Below are 17873 nucleotides of genomic sequence, written 5' to 3'. Positions count from 1 at the left end.
ACAACTCCTTCCTTTTCCCTCTTTCCTCTATCCATTCCCTCCCAAAGCACCCACCCATGTTTATTCCCTCCCAAAAAAACTTGAAAAGTTACCTGTAATCACAAAGCAAGAATAACAGATTTTGAAACAATGCCTTCAATCCCGGTTCTCAAATTAGCTTTTACCAATACCTGTTGTTTTTATCAATCTGCTTCTAGCTCCTAGGTCTGTGGCGATATTTTATAGCTGGTACGTTTCTTTTCTTTTTATTTGTGCATGTTCATCGAGATTCATATGCTAGTTTCTCTTCAGTCTGTACTGCACATTTGTGAATGGTTTTGCAACATTGATATGTAGATGAAACCTATTATTTTTGTTTTTTATGCTGCCAACCAAGTGTTCTATAAAAGTCCTCAATGAGTTTATGTTCTATTTACCTAAAAGAAATTGAATCCATGGTTGTGGTTGCTTAGTGATTATTATATATTGGTAATCATCGATATCTTGTGGCATGTTAGTGTTTTGTTGTGTGTTAACAGTCAATACATCATTTGATGTTATTTTGAATACCATTCTATTTGTAAATTTGTCTTTCTTGTACTTGATGTTGGAAACGCCATTGGAGATCGTCTTGTTATAATTGATGTTTATGTTATTTTTTTAATATGCGATTGATTATTTAGGGATGGAAATAGGTCAGTTTTGGGTCGGGTTTAGGTAATCCCTAACCCATACCCGATTATAAAACCTTGTTCCAAACCCAGCCCGAAACCGTGGTTTCGCGAGTATGCCCGCCCCAAACACAGTTGGGCACCCATTGGGTTCTAGCTAAGTATAACTAATTAAATACATAAAACAATTGCTACAAATATGTGTGTGTGGCGTGTAATTATGTAAACACACACACAATAAAGAACCCAACGTTACCGTGTTTATATTTTAGTTCTTGTGTATGTATATTATTTCAATGAGCTGAATATATGATGCAATACCACCATTCTGCACTCTATTCATTGGTTCGACTCAGTTAACCGTATAGATATGCTTTTCTACACAAGTAGAATGATTATAATTGTCATTTTAATATATATGGTCTCAATTCATCAATAGTAAGCTTTGTAAATGAAATATCATTTGTTTTTTGTGCATATATGTCACACCCTGATTAAAGGCGGCAGAACATGCCGAGGTGTAACGATTGCCCATAAGCACATGACACTAATTAAAGCGACAATATTTAACAAACTCGTTTCATTTCACAACATCGAAAATGTAACATAACAAATATTCATAAAATAGTCATAACAAGATATCACAAAATATAGCAAATTAAATATTGTTCATTTTACTAATATCCTCCCTTGACAACGTTTTCTCCACAAGCTCGAGTCAACCAAGATGCAAACCTGTAACATTTCATAAATTAAAGTTTATCAACACAAAGGTTGGTGAACAATTCATAAGTTTGAGCATATAAGTATATAATAAGAAAAAGCCACAATCTCGTATACGAAACAATAAATAATAGCAATAACTTGGATAAAAAGATATCGCTAAACACATCAGCGACACCTAGCTATGAGGGGATGCCAAATAGTCTAGGATTTTATACTTATCGTTAATAAGCATACATTAACGACACCTTGCTATAAGGGGTTGCCAAATAGACTAGGATTTATAGTTCTACCAGCCGAAAGCGATAAACACATAGGCATATAATCATGTAAGCATAGAACACCAAATCGATCAATTATTTAAGTAAAGTATACAATAACGTTTGTGGCTTAAGACTCAAGTATAAAGCATTTAGTTCGAATAAGTATGAAATGTCACCTCCCCCCCCCCAAAAAAAACGAAAGATGGAAAACGGGGTATGAAAGTACTCACGTTCAAGTAATAAACTTGAAAGATGATAATTTGGAGATTTGCCGGAACGACGGGTTTAACGAACAATGTCTAAAAGGAAAGAAATCTCGGATTTAGAAAGGTTGTCTTGAAAGTCTTTAAATAAAATAAATATTGAGAAATGTAAACACTTAAAGTTCAAGGTTTCAAATGTAACTATTTAATAATTTATAATAATAATCCTTAAAATATAAGTTTGCTCGAAACCGGGTTAAAGTATCTAACCATAATATTTACTCAACCTATATTAAGTAATAAGGTGGGTAAAATGCAAGAATGCAAGTCCCTCTGGAATAGAGATACTAAAACGGGTTTTAACGAGTGTTCGGGTTGTTGGTTCGGGTCTTGATAATTGGTCAAACCCAAAGTCAACTTTCTAAAATAATGAATGTTATGAGGTAACTCAATAAAATTTAACAAGACTTAACCAAGTATGTAGTTCTATTGTTTTAGAGCTAACAACGCACGTTAAGCGAGTGTTCGGTTTTGTCGGTCCAAACTTTGTTATGAGATCAAGTTGGATCCAAAATTTTCAAGTACTTACGAAAATAATTAAAATCAATTTGTAAACTATTTTTAAATAAATATACAAGTCTTGATAGCTAAAAACACACTTGTGTGTCTTAAGCGAGTAAAAATCGGTTTAGTTCAGTTTGGTTCGGTTTCCATCTCACAATAAGTTCATAGATGGTTTCCACATGCCCAAATATCAAAGAACTTGTATAATAATGTACAAATGAAAATACTTAAGTTTTACAACCAAAAGGTTAACAATAAAGTCTTTAAACAAAAGTTCGGTTTCGACTCGGATCTTGGTTCGGGTTAAGACCGAGGTAAGATTCTACAAACCGATAATCATAGAACTCATAAAAATGATTTTAGAAACTTATATCTAACATTAAACATGTTTAAACAATTATTTAACAAAAACTAGTAAACAAAGTCCGGTTTACGGTTTGGAGCTAGTTACGGTTAAACCGTGGTTAGACTCTTCAAACCCATAACCATGGAACTCATAAATATGACAAAAAAACTAAAATGAACATAAGTTAAGCATGTTTAGTATGTATAAACAAGTTATATAAGTATATATATATATATCAATAACACGAAGTCTTCCATGAAGCCTTGCTTACGAGGCCCGAAACCTCACCAATCGAGACCGGAGAAGTAACTACCAAAGGTAACAAGGGGTGTATATTATATATATGTTGTACAACCATATTCAAGTATTATTAAGACTATATAAGCTAATTAGAATGAAAGATTAAACTCAGTTTGACTTTTGGAAGTCAAACCTTCAAGAACACATAAATAACAACCTTGAATCTTTGAAGTTAGAGAAAGAATTTGCATGAAAAATATGGGTGTATTTTACAAGAGTTTGCATGAAAAATGGATTAAAACGAGACAAAAACAAACAAATTTCGGGTTGCTGCACCTGATGGGTGTTGCTATACGTGGCGGACAAGGGTCTCCCCCATCGCGTATCTTGATGGGGTGATGATCAGAATTTTCCAACTTTTAAAAATGGCAAAAATGGCCCCCCGAAGTTCGTTTTGAGTGATTTTTACGCATTTTAAGGACCGAAAAGGATGTTTTCAAGACTCAACAAGTGTAAAACAATATTGTAACATAAAATCCATCATTTTGATTATAACGTAAGCTTCGGTTTACAAAGCGGGTCGGTTTACATGATAAAATGAATACAAATCGAGACCCGAAATTGACAAATGTATTAGTATCCCCTACTTTAGGAAATTTCTTCCCGAAATTAAGACGACGATGATGATACAAACAAATGTGGATACTTCTCTTTCACTGCGTCTTCTCGTTCCTAAGTGAATTCCACGCCACACCGTGATTCCCATCAAACTTTGACTAACCGAATACGACTACGCTTGGTTTTCTTCTCGTTGCGATCCATGATCTCAACAGGTCGTTCAACCATGACCATCGACTCATCGACATGTACTTCGTCGAGAGGTATATGGAGATTACCCTCGGCTAAGCACTTTTTTAGATTCGAAACATGAAATGTTGGATGAACACCGGCAAGTTCTTGCGGTAGTTCGAGTCGATAAGCTACCTTCCCAACACGCTCAAGGATTTTTAAAGGACCAACGAAACGAGGATCTAGCTTACCTTTCTTTCTGAAACGGACTACCCCCTTCCAAGGAGATACTTTTAGAAGGAGAAGATCGTCAACATTAAATTCGATCGGTTTTCTCCGTTTGTCGGCGTAACTCTTTTGACGACTTCTAGCGGCTAGGAGGTTCTTACGGATTTGATCAATAACGTCGGTGGCTTCTTGGACCATTTAGGGTCCCGTAATTTGAGCTTCATAGATTTCATTCCAGCTAATCGGGGAACGACATTTACGGCCGTAAAGAGCTTCGAAAGGAGCCATCTCGATGATAGAATGATAACTGTTATTATAAGAGAACTCGATGAAAGGAATGTGATAATCCCAATTTCCACCGAAATAAAGAACACATGCTCGTAGCATATCCTCGAGTGTTTGAATCGTACGTTCGGATTGATCGTACGTTTGAGGATGATAAGCGGTGCTAAGATCGAGACGTGCTCCCAAAGCTTCTTGAAGTGAACTCCAAAAATGGGAGGTAAAACGAGCATCGCGATCGGAGATGATAGACAATGGTAAACCGTGTCGGCACAAAATTTCCCGAACATAGATTTGAGCAAGCTGCTCGATGGAATACTTCTCGTGGATCGGAATGAAGTGAGCAAATTTGGTTAAACGATCAATGATCACCCAAATACTATCGTTGCCTTTTTGGGTGTTGGGTAATTTAGTGATAAAGTCCATTGCAATGTCTTCCCATTTCCAAACGGGAATCGGTGGTTTGCTCGAGTAGGCCAAAAGGTCTTTGATGTTCGGCTTTGACTTTTGAGCAAGTAAGACATTTAGATACAAACAAAGCTACGCCCTTTTTCATACCCAGCCACCAAAACGTAGCACGAAGATCTAAATACATCTTATCCGCACCGGGATAAACGGAATACCGCGAATTGTGAGCTTCGTAGAGTATACAAGTACGAAGGACATCACGATTAGGAACCCACAAACGATTGAGAAAGTACAAAAGACCATCGGCTTTGGTTTCTAGTTGAAGTTCGGCTCCACATGACATTTCGTCGTACATGTTACCTTCTTCAACGGAGGTACGCTGAGCTTGAAAGATACAAGTTTGAAGATCGTTTTGAACAACAGCGCTTAGAAGCAGAACGGATTTAACATTAACCTTTCGACTTAGGGCATCGACGACAACATTCGCTTTACCGGGATGGTAGCGAATTTCGCAGTCATAATCACTAAGTAATTCGGCCCATCGTCGTTTTCTCATGTTGAGATCTTTTTGGTCAAAAATATGTTGAAGGCTTTTATGATCGGTAAAAACCACACATTTTGTACCATAAAGGTAATGTCTCCAGATTTTGAGAGCGAAAATGATTGCACCAAGTTCGAGATCATGAGTCGTGTAGTTCTTCTCGTTGACCTTAAGTTGCCTTGATGCGTAAGTGATGACTTGACCTCGTTGCATGAGAACACAACCAAGTCCTTGATGAGAGACATCGCAAAATACAACAAAATCGTCGTTTCCATTGGGAATGGTTGGAACGGGAGCATTTCAAATCATGTCCTTGAGAGTACAAAAGGCTTCCTCTTGCTTCGAACCCCAATCGAATGGTTTCTCTATATGAGTAAGGGAGGTAAGAGGCAAAGAGATCTTGGAAAAATTTTGAATGAAACGCCGATAATACCCGGCCAAACCGAGGAAGGATCGAATTTCCGTGGGAGTCGTTGGAGTTTTCCAATCCTTAACGGCCTCAATTTTTGCGGGATCAACATGGATACCTTTGTCATTTACGATATGTCCCAAAAATTGAACTTCCTCTAGCCAATATTCGCATTTGGAGAACTTGACATAAAGTCGTTCGTTTCTAAGGAGCTCGAGAACGGAACGCAAATGATGTTCATGTTCGGCTTTGGAATTTGAAAAGATAAGGATGTCATCAATAAAGACAAAACCGAATTTATCAAGAAATGGTTTGCAAACGCGGTTCATGAGGTCCAAAAATGCCGCGGGTGCATTTGTTAACCCGAATGGCATGACCAAAAATTCGAAATGTCCATATCGAGTATGGAAAGCGGTTTTAGGAATGTCTTCTTCACGTACACGTAATTGATGATAACCCGATCGAAGATCGATTTTGGAGAAACAAGTTGCGCCTTGAAGTTGGTCGAATATGTCGTCGATTCGTGGCAAGGGATAGCGATTTTTAATAGTGAGTTTGTTAAGCTCTTGGTAATCGATGCACATACGAAACGAACCATCCTTCTTTTTCACGAAGAGAACGGGAGCGCCTCAAGGAGAAGAGCTTGGACGAATGAAACCTTTATCGAAAAGTTCTTCGAGTTGGTTTGATAATTCTTGCATTTCCGACGGGGCTAAACGATACGGAGCCTTGGCCACGGGCATTGCGTCGGGCACAAGATCGATACGAAATTCAATCGGACGAACGGGTGGAAGACTAGTGACATCATCAAGAAAGATGTCGAGGACATCACGAACAATAGAAATATCTTGGATTTTCTTTTCCTTTTTGTCTTTTGTCACCGAGAGAGTTAGGAGTGGAGCATACTTTTGGTGTAAGTATTTTTGCGATTGAGAGCACGACATGAGATTTAGCCTTCTAGAAGTAGCTTTTCCGAAGACCTTAAGAACTTTACCGTTGACGAGCGGAATGCGAATGAATTTATCGAAGCAAACGACTTCGGCATGGTGCAAACATAACCAATCCATGCCTAATTTGACATCGAAACTTCCCATTTGCATCGGGATGAGATCAATGGAGAATTTATGGTTAGAAAGAATGAGAGTACAATCACGGACGACGGAGTTAGTGGCAATGGAATTGCCATTGGTGACTTCAACATAAAACGGTCGGGAAAGCTTGGTTCGAGGCATAACAAGTTTCAATTCAAATTTCAAAGAAATAAAACTTCTATCGGCACCAGTATCAAATAAAATAGAAGCCAAATGATGGTTCACCAAAAACATACCTTTCACAACACCGTTTGCCACTTGAGCTTGATTAGCGTTCATCATAAAAGCTCTCCCTTGATTGCCATGGTTGACTTGAGGTGCTTGCGGTGGTGGAGGAGGTGGTGCTTGTATGGCTTGGATGGGTTGGATGAGCGGTGCATTGAGTTGCGAAAATTGGGGTTGATAGGTTTGGACTTGGTAGGATTGGGTTTGGTAGTAGGGTATGGTCACAGTTTGGGCTTGATTGGCAAAAGTTAGGTGAGGGCAATTGTTACGGAAATGGTTGGGATCACCACAATTGAAGCAAGCTCGGGGTTGTTGGGGTTGGTTTGGTGGGTAAGGTGCATATCAGTTTTGGGAATTTTGGGGAATGGTTCTTGGTTGGTTAGGTTGGGTTCGTTGGGCGGATCGGCAGGTGGTGTTGAGATGACCAAGTCGCTTACAAATGGTACAATGGCGACAAGGCATGTTTGGTGGGTGGTGAAGTTGGCAATTGTTGCATAGCGGGGAGGTACCAACATAGGGTTTTCGGGTTTGTGGAGGGGTTTGGGTTTGTTGTTGTGGTTGGGGTTGAGTAACGGCATAGTTTCGGTAGTTGGTTTTGGGTTTCTTTTTATTGTTGTTGTTGTTGTGACGGGAAGAGTTGGAGTAGTTAATGGCTTAAGGTGCGGGTTCAACCTTGGGTTGAGGTGCGGGCTCGGGCTTGGCTTTCTCGTTTGGCTTCTTGAGGGTTAAGGTACTCGCCTTCACATGATTCTCCGATAGCGCACCAGCTAGAGTGATGGCATCCTCCAGAGTCACGGGTTTGCTATTCTTGACTGAGTCCCAGATTTGCATCGGTAACCCCTCAATGTATTTGTCAAGCTCACACTTAGCCGGGGTAACCAAATGAGGGACGAGAATGCTCAACTCGTGGAAACAGAGTGAGTAAGCGGCGTTATCACCACTATCTTGCTTGAGGTTCCAGAATTCTTCCTCGAGCTTTTGAAGTTCGTGTTTGGGACAGAACTTCTTCATCATAAGCGCCTTTAGGTCGGACCATGGAAGAGCCATAGCCTCTTCCGACCCTTGGAGGTGCATAACACTACCCCACCATGTTAGAGCGATTTTTCTAAACATGCTCGAAGAGAAATTTGTCTTTTTCGCTTTGAGGCACTCGCTGTATCGAAACACGTTCTCCATTGACTCGAACCATTGCAACAAGGTAGTCGCACAGTTTGTACCCAAAAACTCGGTTGGGTTGGCACTAGTGAAATGTTTGTATGGGTAGGATACGGGTTTGGGTTCAACGGGTGGAGGAGGTTGGGTAGCTTGGATTTGGGTTACAAGTTCGGGAATCACCGCGGCCATTTGCTTGACGATAAAAGCAGCCATACGTCGGTTGGAGTTCTTGCGTGGATGACGGCTTACCAGAGGCATGCTAAAAAGATTATAAAGAATTGGAATAAGTTTGAGGTAAAAAGAAACGAATATGAGGGTTTATAAAATAAAATAAGATGAAGTTTAAATTTTTTATTGTGAATCCTAGAGTTAATGAAAAGTAGATGTTAGTGTTAGATAAAATATAAAGCTTTGTATATAAACAACAAAGCCGAAAACAAACGTAAATGATTTTTGAGAGGTTAAAGCTTAAAATTTTGAGATTTATAGAGTCGGAAAATCGTACATGAACCACCATGATTTGATATTCCGACACTAAAAGTTTTATAAAACACCACGTTGGAGTCTAAACATGTGCACGAACCATCGCGACTTTTTCATGTTTTCGACTCAAATAACGATAATAACACAATAAATCAAGATACAACGTCATGTCAAAACACTAGTCCACGAACCACTGTAGTTCTATTGCTTTGACACCGAAAATTAGGATGACGACCGGAACGCTCGCATTCGACTACTTAAAGTATTGACACGTATAACACGGTTTGTGGCAACGAGCACTATAATCCAACCATCCCAAGTAAGTAAATCACCTTCGATTCTTGGAATCATTTTGTCAAATGGTCGTTTTATAATGTATCATTTCCTATGATGGCTACAAATCCGATATAAACGCAACCTTTAAGGGATTTGAAACAACAGGATCCAAGTTAATCTTGTAATCCATAAAACACAATGAAACTCTATTTTTTCCGTTTTAAGGTAAGGATACCTTGGAAATACTATGAAAGTGTGTGTATGTGAACATTTAGGATATTGGTGAATTTTAAACAAGTTTATAAATAAGCATGCGGTAGGAACAGTCAAAATAGAGTAAACACGTATAAGAACACGAATAGGACCCTAAGCATAACAATACTAGGTCGTTACGTCTAACCACCTATTCTATTATCATGGCTCTGATACCAATCTGTCACACCCCGACTAAAGGCGGTGGAACATGCCGAGGTGTAACGATTGCCCATAAGCACATGACACTAATTAAAGCGACAATATTTAACAAACTCATTTCATTTCACAACATCGAAAATGTCACATAACAAATATTCATAAAATAGTCATAACAATATATCACAAAATATAGCAAATTAAATATTGTTCATTTTACCAATATCCTAAAGGTCTTGACAACGTTTTCTCCACAAGCTCGAGTCAACCAAGATGCAAACCTGTAACATTTCATAAAATAAAGTTTATCAACACAAAAGTTAGTGAGCAATTCATAAGTTTGAGCATATAAGTATATAATAAGAAAAAGCCACAATCTCGTATACGAAACAATAAATAATAGCAATAACTTGGATAAAAACATATCGCTAAACACATTAGCGACACCTAGCTATGAGGGGATGCCAAATAGTCTAGGATTTTATACTTATCGTTAATAAGCATACATTAACGACACCTTGCTATAAGGGGTTGCCAGATATACTAGGATTAATAGTTCTACCAGCCGAAAGCGATAAACACATAGGCATATAATCATGTAAGCATAGAACACCAAATCGATCAATTATTTAAGTAAAGTATACAATAACGTTTGTGGCTTAAGACTCAAGTATAAAGCATTTAGTTCGAATAAGTATGAAATGTCACCTCCCCCCCCCCCAAAAAAAACGAAAGATGGAAAACGGGGTATGAAAGTACTCACGTTCAAGTAATAAACTTGAAAGATGATAATTTGGAGATTTGCCGGAACGACGGGTTTAACGAACAATGTCTAAAAGGAAAGAAATCTCGGATTTAGAAAGGTTGTCTTGAAAGTCTTTAAATAAAATAAATATTGAGAAATGTAAACACTTAAAGTTCAAAGTTTCAAATGTAACTATTTAATAATTTATAATAATAATCCTTAAAATATAAGTTTGCTCGAAACCGGGTTAAAGTATCTAACCATAATATTTACTCAACCTATATTAAGTAATAAGGTGGGTAAAATGCAAGAATGCAAGTCCCTCTGGAATAGAGATACTAAAACGGGTTTTAACGAGTGTTCGGGTTGTTGGTTCGGGTCTTGATAATTGGTCAAACCCAAAGTCAACTTTCTAAAATAATGAATGTTATGAGGTAACTCAATAAAATTTAACAAGACTTAACCAAGTATGTAGTTCTATTGTTTTAGAGCTAACAACGCACGTTAAGCGAGTGTTCGGTTTTGTCGGTCCAAACTTTGTTATGAGATCAAGTTGGATCCAAAATTTTCAAGTACTTACGAAAATAATTAAAATCAATTTGTAAACTATTTTTAAATAAATATACAAGTCTTGATAGCTAAAAACACACTTGTGTGTCTTAAGCGAGTAAAAATCGGTTTAGTTCAGTTTGGTTCGGTTTCCATCTCACAATAAGTTCATAGATGGTTTCCACATGCCCAAATATCAAAGAACTTGTATAATAATGTACAAATGAAAATACTTAAGTTTTACAACCAAAAGGTTAACAATAAAGTCTTTAAACAAAAGTTCGGTTTCGACTCGGATCTTGGTTCGGGTTAAGACCGAGGTAAGATTCTACAAACCCATAATCATAGAACTCATAAAAATGATTTTAGAAACTTAAATCTAACATTAAACATGTTTAAACAATTATTTAACAAAAACTAGTAAACAAAGTCCGGTTTATGGTTTGGAGCTAGTTACGGTTAAACCGTGGTTAGACTCTTCAAACTCATAACCATGGAACTATTAAATATGACAAAAAACTAAAATGAACAGAAGTTAAGCATGTTTAGTATGTATAAACAATTTATATAAGTATATATATATATATATATATCAATAACACGAAGTCCTCCATGAAGCCTTGCTTACGAGGCCCGAAACCTCACCAATCGAGACCGGAGAAGTAACTATCAAAGGTAACAAGTGGTGTATATTATATATATTTTGTACAACCATATACAAGTATTATTAAGACTATATAAGCTAATTAGAATGAAAGAATAAACTCAGTTTGACTTTTGGAAGTCAACCCTTCAAGAACACATAAATAACAACCTTGAATCTTTGAAGTTTGAGAGAGAATTTCGGGATGTAGCAAGGGAAAATGAAGGGAAATGGTGGTGTATATATAGGGTAATGTTGGTGGTCAAATATGGGTGTAATTTACAAGAGTTTGCATGAAAAATGGATCAAAACAAGACACAAACAAACAAATTTCGGGCTGCTGCACCTGATGGATCGCTATACGCGACGGGCAAGGGTCTCACGCGATGGGGTGATGATCAGAATGTTCCAACTTTTAAGAATGGCAGAAATGGCCCCCGGAGTTCATTTTAAGTGATTTTTACGCGTTTTAAGGACAAAAAAGGATGTTTTCAAGACCCAACATGTGTAAAACAATATTTTAACATAAAATTCATTATTTTGATTATAACGTAAGCTTCGGTTTACATGATAAAACGAATACAAATCAAGATCCGAAATTGACAAATGTCACAATATCAATATAATGTTATTAACCTAACTACAAGCTTGTTTAAAATATGTAGTTGTTGCCACTTCCTACATCACATGGCTGGTAATCTCCTTCGCAGATTGTTATACATATGATTCCTCAAAAGATGATAGTAATGTTGATCCTAATGAGAATGATGATGGACAATCATCAGGGAAACGTCATAAGTTTATTTGACCTGGTTATATTGAGAGGCATGAGCGTCTATTTCGTGATTATTTTGCAAAAGTTCCACTATATCCCCCAGAAAAATTTCGAAGGAGATGAGTCGTACTCTATTTCTCTGAACTTTAAATGAGGTAAAGTCTAACAAGCCATATTTTGTCCAAAGGATAAATAATGCTGAGACACTCGGTTTATCTCCTTTACAAAAGATAACTGCAGTATTAAGAATGATGACGTGTGGGCTTACCGGAGATTTTATAGATGAATACATATGTATTGGTGAAAGCACCACAATGGAGAGCTTGAAAAAATTCACTAAAAGAATAATTATTATTTTTTAGATGAATATCTACGGTCCCCAAATGCCAACGATATTACACGATTGCTTGTTGTTGCTGAACAACGAGGATTTCCAAGAATGCTTGGAAGCGTTGACTACATGCATTGGAAATGGAAACATTGTCCCTCGGCCTGGAAATGTATGTACTCTGGCCACATTCATGAGTCGACTATTATTTTAGAGGCGGTTGCTTCATATGATCTCTGGATATGGTATGCATTTTTTGGTATGCTCGGTTCACATAACGATATTAATGTGCTAGAGAGAGTCTTTTATTTTCACAGAACTTGCGCAAGGGCGTGCTCTTCCAGTCAATTACATGATCAATGGCCACGACTATACTATGGGGTACTACCTCGCTGATGGTATTTATCCTAAGTGGCGAACTTTTGTAAAAACAATTCCAGCACCAAGAGGAAACAAGGCAAAATATTTTGCAAAGGCACAAGAATCTGCAAGAAAAGATGTCGAGCAAGCATTTGGTGTACTCCAACAACGATTTGCAATCATTCGAGGACCTTTCCGAATGTTTAAAGTAAAGGAATTAACAAATATAATGAAAGCATGCTTTATTCTACATAATATGATTATTGAAGATGAACGTGATGATAATGACAATCTTAACTTTGAGTATGATCAGCTTGATAATGATCTCCCTAGCTGTCACACAATCATACAACCGAACTTATGGACTTCATCCATGGTCATCATGATATTAGAGATAGTTCGGCACAACATCGGCTTCAAGAAGATCTAATTGAACATAAATGGCTACTTTATTCTGAACAATAAAAAAGATCACGTTATATTTTTCTACTTCTTTCATGTTTTGAGTTGGAATTAGAAAAAATTTTTCATCATCATTGTAAGAGTACCTCCGGAACTAATTTCATTTGTAACATCCCATTAACAGTTAGCTATTTTGTTATAATATTTTTCATGAACTCATTCGCATTTATAACCTTAGGCTGTAATCATTTGTTACGATACTAAAATGTGCATGTAATGCATTTAAGTAGATTTTCAAACCACATCTAAGTTCAGATAATGAAGATCATTTTGATAAGTTGAAAGGATGGTAAGGTTTGTGTGCTGGTGTATATTTGTCTTGCATATATGTATGAATCATTAGATGCTAAAACTTTGTGAAAATTTATTTAAGTCAATATTTGAGAATAAAAATAAATAATGAGACAAAATAAATAGTAGCTAAAGATTGTTATAGATAAAGAAAATAAAATACTAATTTAATAAAATAGAGTTAGAAATAAAGGATAATGTGGAAGATTTAATAAAATGTAGATCAAATTAAGATGATTTTTCTCTAAATTATAGAGATAAAGGTAAAGGAGTTGTTTTGAATGCTCTTAGATGGTAAGTACTGTTTTGAGTTATCATACTCTAGATTTGTATCAAGTATCAACTTGCATCAATCATACTTAAAACCAATGAAATTACATAAATAATCCTTTCTTGATGTTTGCCACATTTTTCATCTTTATCCGTTAGATTTGTCATTTAACGTACAAATGTACGGCACGTGACTCATGAGTAGATGTTTTGAACTTTTTACTCTTAAATCGTCAGTAGTCATAACTCTTCATCCCCAGGCATTATGCGCCACGTGGCGTCCAGTCAGAGTTATGGCTTTTTACCAAAACATGGTGTAGTCATAACTCTCCACCCCCAGACGTTATGCGCCACGTGGCACCCAGTCATTTAAATAATAAATCATTGAAATAAATAAACATAAAATTAAAAAATACATTAAACTTCCAAATAAAAACTAAATTAAAATAAAAAAAATACATCAAATTAAAAAAAACATAAATAATACTAATAAAACTACATGTTATATTTTTCTAAAATTTTCGCTTGTTGAGCGACTTTTAGAGATCGGACTCTCGGGTCGGCTTCGGTTAGCTCACTTGATAAAATCTCGATGTCTTTGTCCATTTATTCCTTCTAAGTAGTTCGACGGCGTCCAAATTTACTTTAAGTCGTTGGGTTCCAAGTTCGTGTAAATATTGGAGTCGAGAGTTCATTTCTTTGAATTGACTTTCCATTTCGGGATTCGAACCCGTTGCCGACGACGAAGCGACCCCTTCCCCCCCCCCCCCTCCCTTTCCCTTGCTTCTTCTACCCCCGGCCGAGGCATCTCGGTAGTATTCAACGCTTCATTATCGCTTAGGTTGAAGTTTCGAGCGTCAGAACGGGGCGTGTCTGGATCAACCGAAGACGATGTTTTAGACTTTTTATTACGCGGACCACCTTCGGCTTCGGCATCCAAAACCAGACACCATTTTGGGTGAAACCTCAAGTAGTCTTTCCAAATGCCAAAGTAATTGAAGGACCCCGAGACCTTATGTTGATACTCTGTCAACGAGTTTTCCATGACATCCGCGTCCGACACACCGCTACTCCTCGTTCGATTCATCCGAGAGAAAACCGTATGGAAACCCATGCATTTGGTGTTTATGTCGCCCCATTTCGACAGTAACGAATTTTTTTCTCGACGCGAGTCCCCGCCAAGTTCGTGGAACAACTCTTTAATTTTGTGCCAAAATACCCCCGTTTTTTGATAGTTCTCTAAAAAAAATAAAAACATTACAAGTTCAATGTTTGTTCTAAGAAAATTAAAAAATATATATGTATTTTAAAAACCTACCGCACTTGGCATCTTCCGATATCGCGCACCATGCACGAGCGCATAGTATGCACTCGTCGTTCTTCCACGGTATCACCGTCTTTTTAACCTGAGGTTCGCCGGCAGGCTTCTTTGCGTGTTTTCTCGGACGTCCGCGTCGGCTCGAACCGCCTACGGTCTCCGGGACGGGTTGTGTCTCCGGCACGAAGTCGACCTCGGGTTGGGTCTCCGGGACCGGGTTGGGAACCCGAACCGGCAAAAATGTTTGCCGTTGGGTTTTGGAAACCGGACACCGCATTTGGCATAGAGTTTTGTAAAAATGCAATGTACGCGGCCATTTGCGGGTCCAACATATGCGGGACGGGTACGGTTGGTATCGGGGCGGTAGATGGGTTCGGTTGTGGATTTTGGTTGCTTGCGTTGCCTTGACGGGAAAATTGACCGAAACCGAGAACATTTTGGTTATTATTCGGAAACATTTTGGTAGTATTGTAGTAGAAATAATTGTGTTATATTTGTAGAGAAGTAGAAGAGTAGTTTTAAAAAAATGAGGTTTAGGTTGGTTTTTATAGTGTATATTTTAGTTAAAAAAAAAATTAATGTGCAACGGCTCAATCCAACGGATACGTCAACGGTAACTTTTTGAAACTCGAGCCATTCAGTGCATTTTATACATAACGTTCACAAAAAAAAGCCAAAACGCCGGGGGGGCGATGTGCCCCCGGCGTTATAGGCTAAAACGACTACAAAACTCGACCATTTCGGATGATCATGGCGGCTGCTAGACCTCAAATGGAAGAGAGAATGATGCTTATTTTGTAGACGAAGTTTCTTAATAATAGGGCAACCTCATATCTTTTTAAGGTTAAAATTGGGCTAAGTTTTTCTTTTAATTTCTGGGCTATTAATAAAACAACATTATTTGGGCTCATGGAATAATACTCACAATTTTGTGGGCTCTCACTTAAAATACGTTTTTCTTAAGATTTATATGGATATATTATATATGATTTATATATATTATTTATGATGTTATCCGAGTCAAACACCGATCTGTCCTTCTGAGTCGGTTCAACCTGTGACCCGGAAAGGCATTCAGGTGAACGTCCAGGCTGGGTATGAAAACATTGCAAAAAGATTGACGTGGCTGCTTGAGTGGGTGATTACGTGGAAAAAGATTGTTTTCTTATTTAATAATAATAAAAAAAACAATATATGCATACATATGTACACACACATTGTACCCCCAGCCTCCTCCTTCATCGTCGGCCTCACCACAGCCTCCTCCTTCATCGTCGGCCTCACCACCACCATAAGTCCCGCAATCCAACTCCACCACCATCAACACTACCTCCTTTGTTCCCCACAACCACACTAGTTGCATCTTATTTTTCCTTCTCAATTACAATGAGCATCATCTATTCTTCTTCGACGGCAACTTCGTCTTTCCGGCGAGACCAACAAGTTTCAGATCTAAATCACCCTTGCTGATGGTTCGTTTTCCGGCTACACCCGAAGATGGAGATGACTCATCATCATCATCATCATCATCATCGTACTCAGTATATCCCACCAATAGCAAAGCTATGGTAGGGTCTGAGGAGGGTAAGATGTAGACAGCCTTACCTCTACCCCATGGGGATAGAGAGGCTGCTTCCGGTGAGACCCCCGGCTCGATAGTAGTTTTGCATCAAGCCTTGGACATATTACATAAGGCACATAGCACTCAATCATCGGGACGCCGGCTGATTGGTGCATGTACCCTTGTCTTTCGGCTATCAACACCACCACATGATGCCTGATTAACCTTCCATCACTTTTAACGTTATTTTCACAAAATTAGTAAAATAACGTCAAAATTAGTGCAATTTTACTTTTGCCCACCCGAGGGTTCACACATATATACATTATATGCGCGCACCGCAAGCAGGGCACAAGATGGAGATGACTGACGCCATTAAAAATATTGAAATTGAATTTGGGGGATTCCTTGATTTCGTATATTAAATCTCATAAAGCATCTTGATTCCTTATCTTGACTTGGGGTCATTAAGCGAGCCAGAGATAGAGGTCGCTGGAGATGGAGGTTTGTCGGCGATGGGTTGAGAACGACGATGAAGAAAAGGTTGGTGGGTTGGTGAGTCTTATTATTATTTTTATTATTAAAATGGAAAAACATTCTTTTTCAATGTAATCATACACGCTCACGCAAGCAGCCACATCATCAAAAATATTAAGGCTATGCGTAGTGGAGGGACAACAATTAGGGGCGAATTGCGCCGTGTGGCGCCCAGTCAGCAAGGGTAAGAATTTGTTTTTAGGGTGTAATGGTGTAGGGGCTACAACTTGTAATATAATATATATATATATATATATATATATATATATATATATATATATTGGGGTGGGATCTAGAGAGAACTCCTCTTAAAGAGAGAACTAGAGAACTAGTAAAGAATTATTTTTAACTATTTTAAAAAAAAATTATTTTGTGATTTGTTTTCTTTCCTCATTCTAATAAAATGATATTAGTACTAAAAAAAACATTTGCCGGTGTAGTACTGTAGTGCATATGTGCACTAATGCCTATTGCATATATACAATAGTGTTTTATTGCATATAATACAACACAATTGCATTATCCAATACACACTATTGAATATATGCAAATACGAAACTAATAATTGTATGCAAAACACATTATCGCATATATGTAATACAACACTAATGCACATATGCACTACATCGATTTTTTTAAATTTTCGTATATAATATAACACTATTGCAAATAAACAATACAAACAACTATATATAGGTTATTCAACACTATTTCAAATATCAAAATGCACACTATTGCACATATGCA

The sequence above is a fragment of the Bidens hawaiensis genome, unplaced genomic scaffold (assembly GCF_021521415.1).
Source record: "Bidens hawaiensis isolate Kalapana, Puna unplaced genomic scaffold, B.hawaiensis_p1.1 tig00004477_1, whole genome shotgun sequence".
Classification (NCBI taxonomy): domain Eukaryota; kingdom Viridiplantae; phylum Streptophyta; class Magnoliopsida; order Asterales; family Asteraceae; genus Bidens; species Bidens hawaiensis.
The sequence above is the reverse complement of the archived record's forward strand: the minus strand, read 5'-3'. Positions refer to the sequence as shown.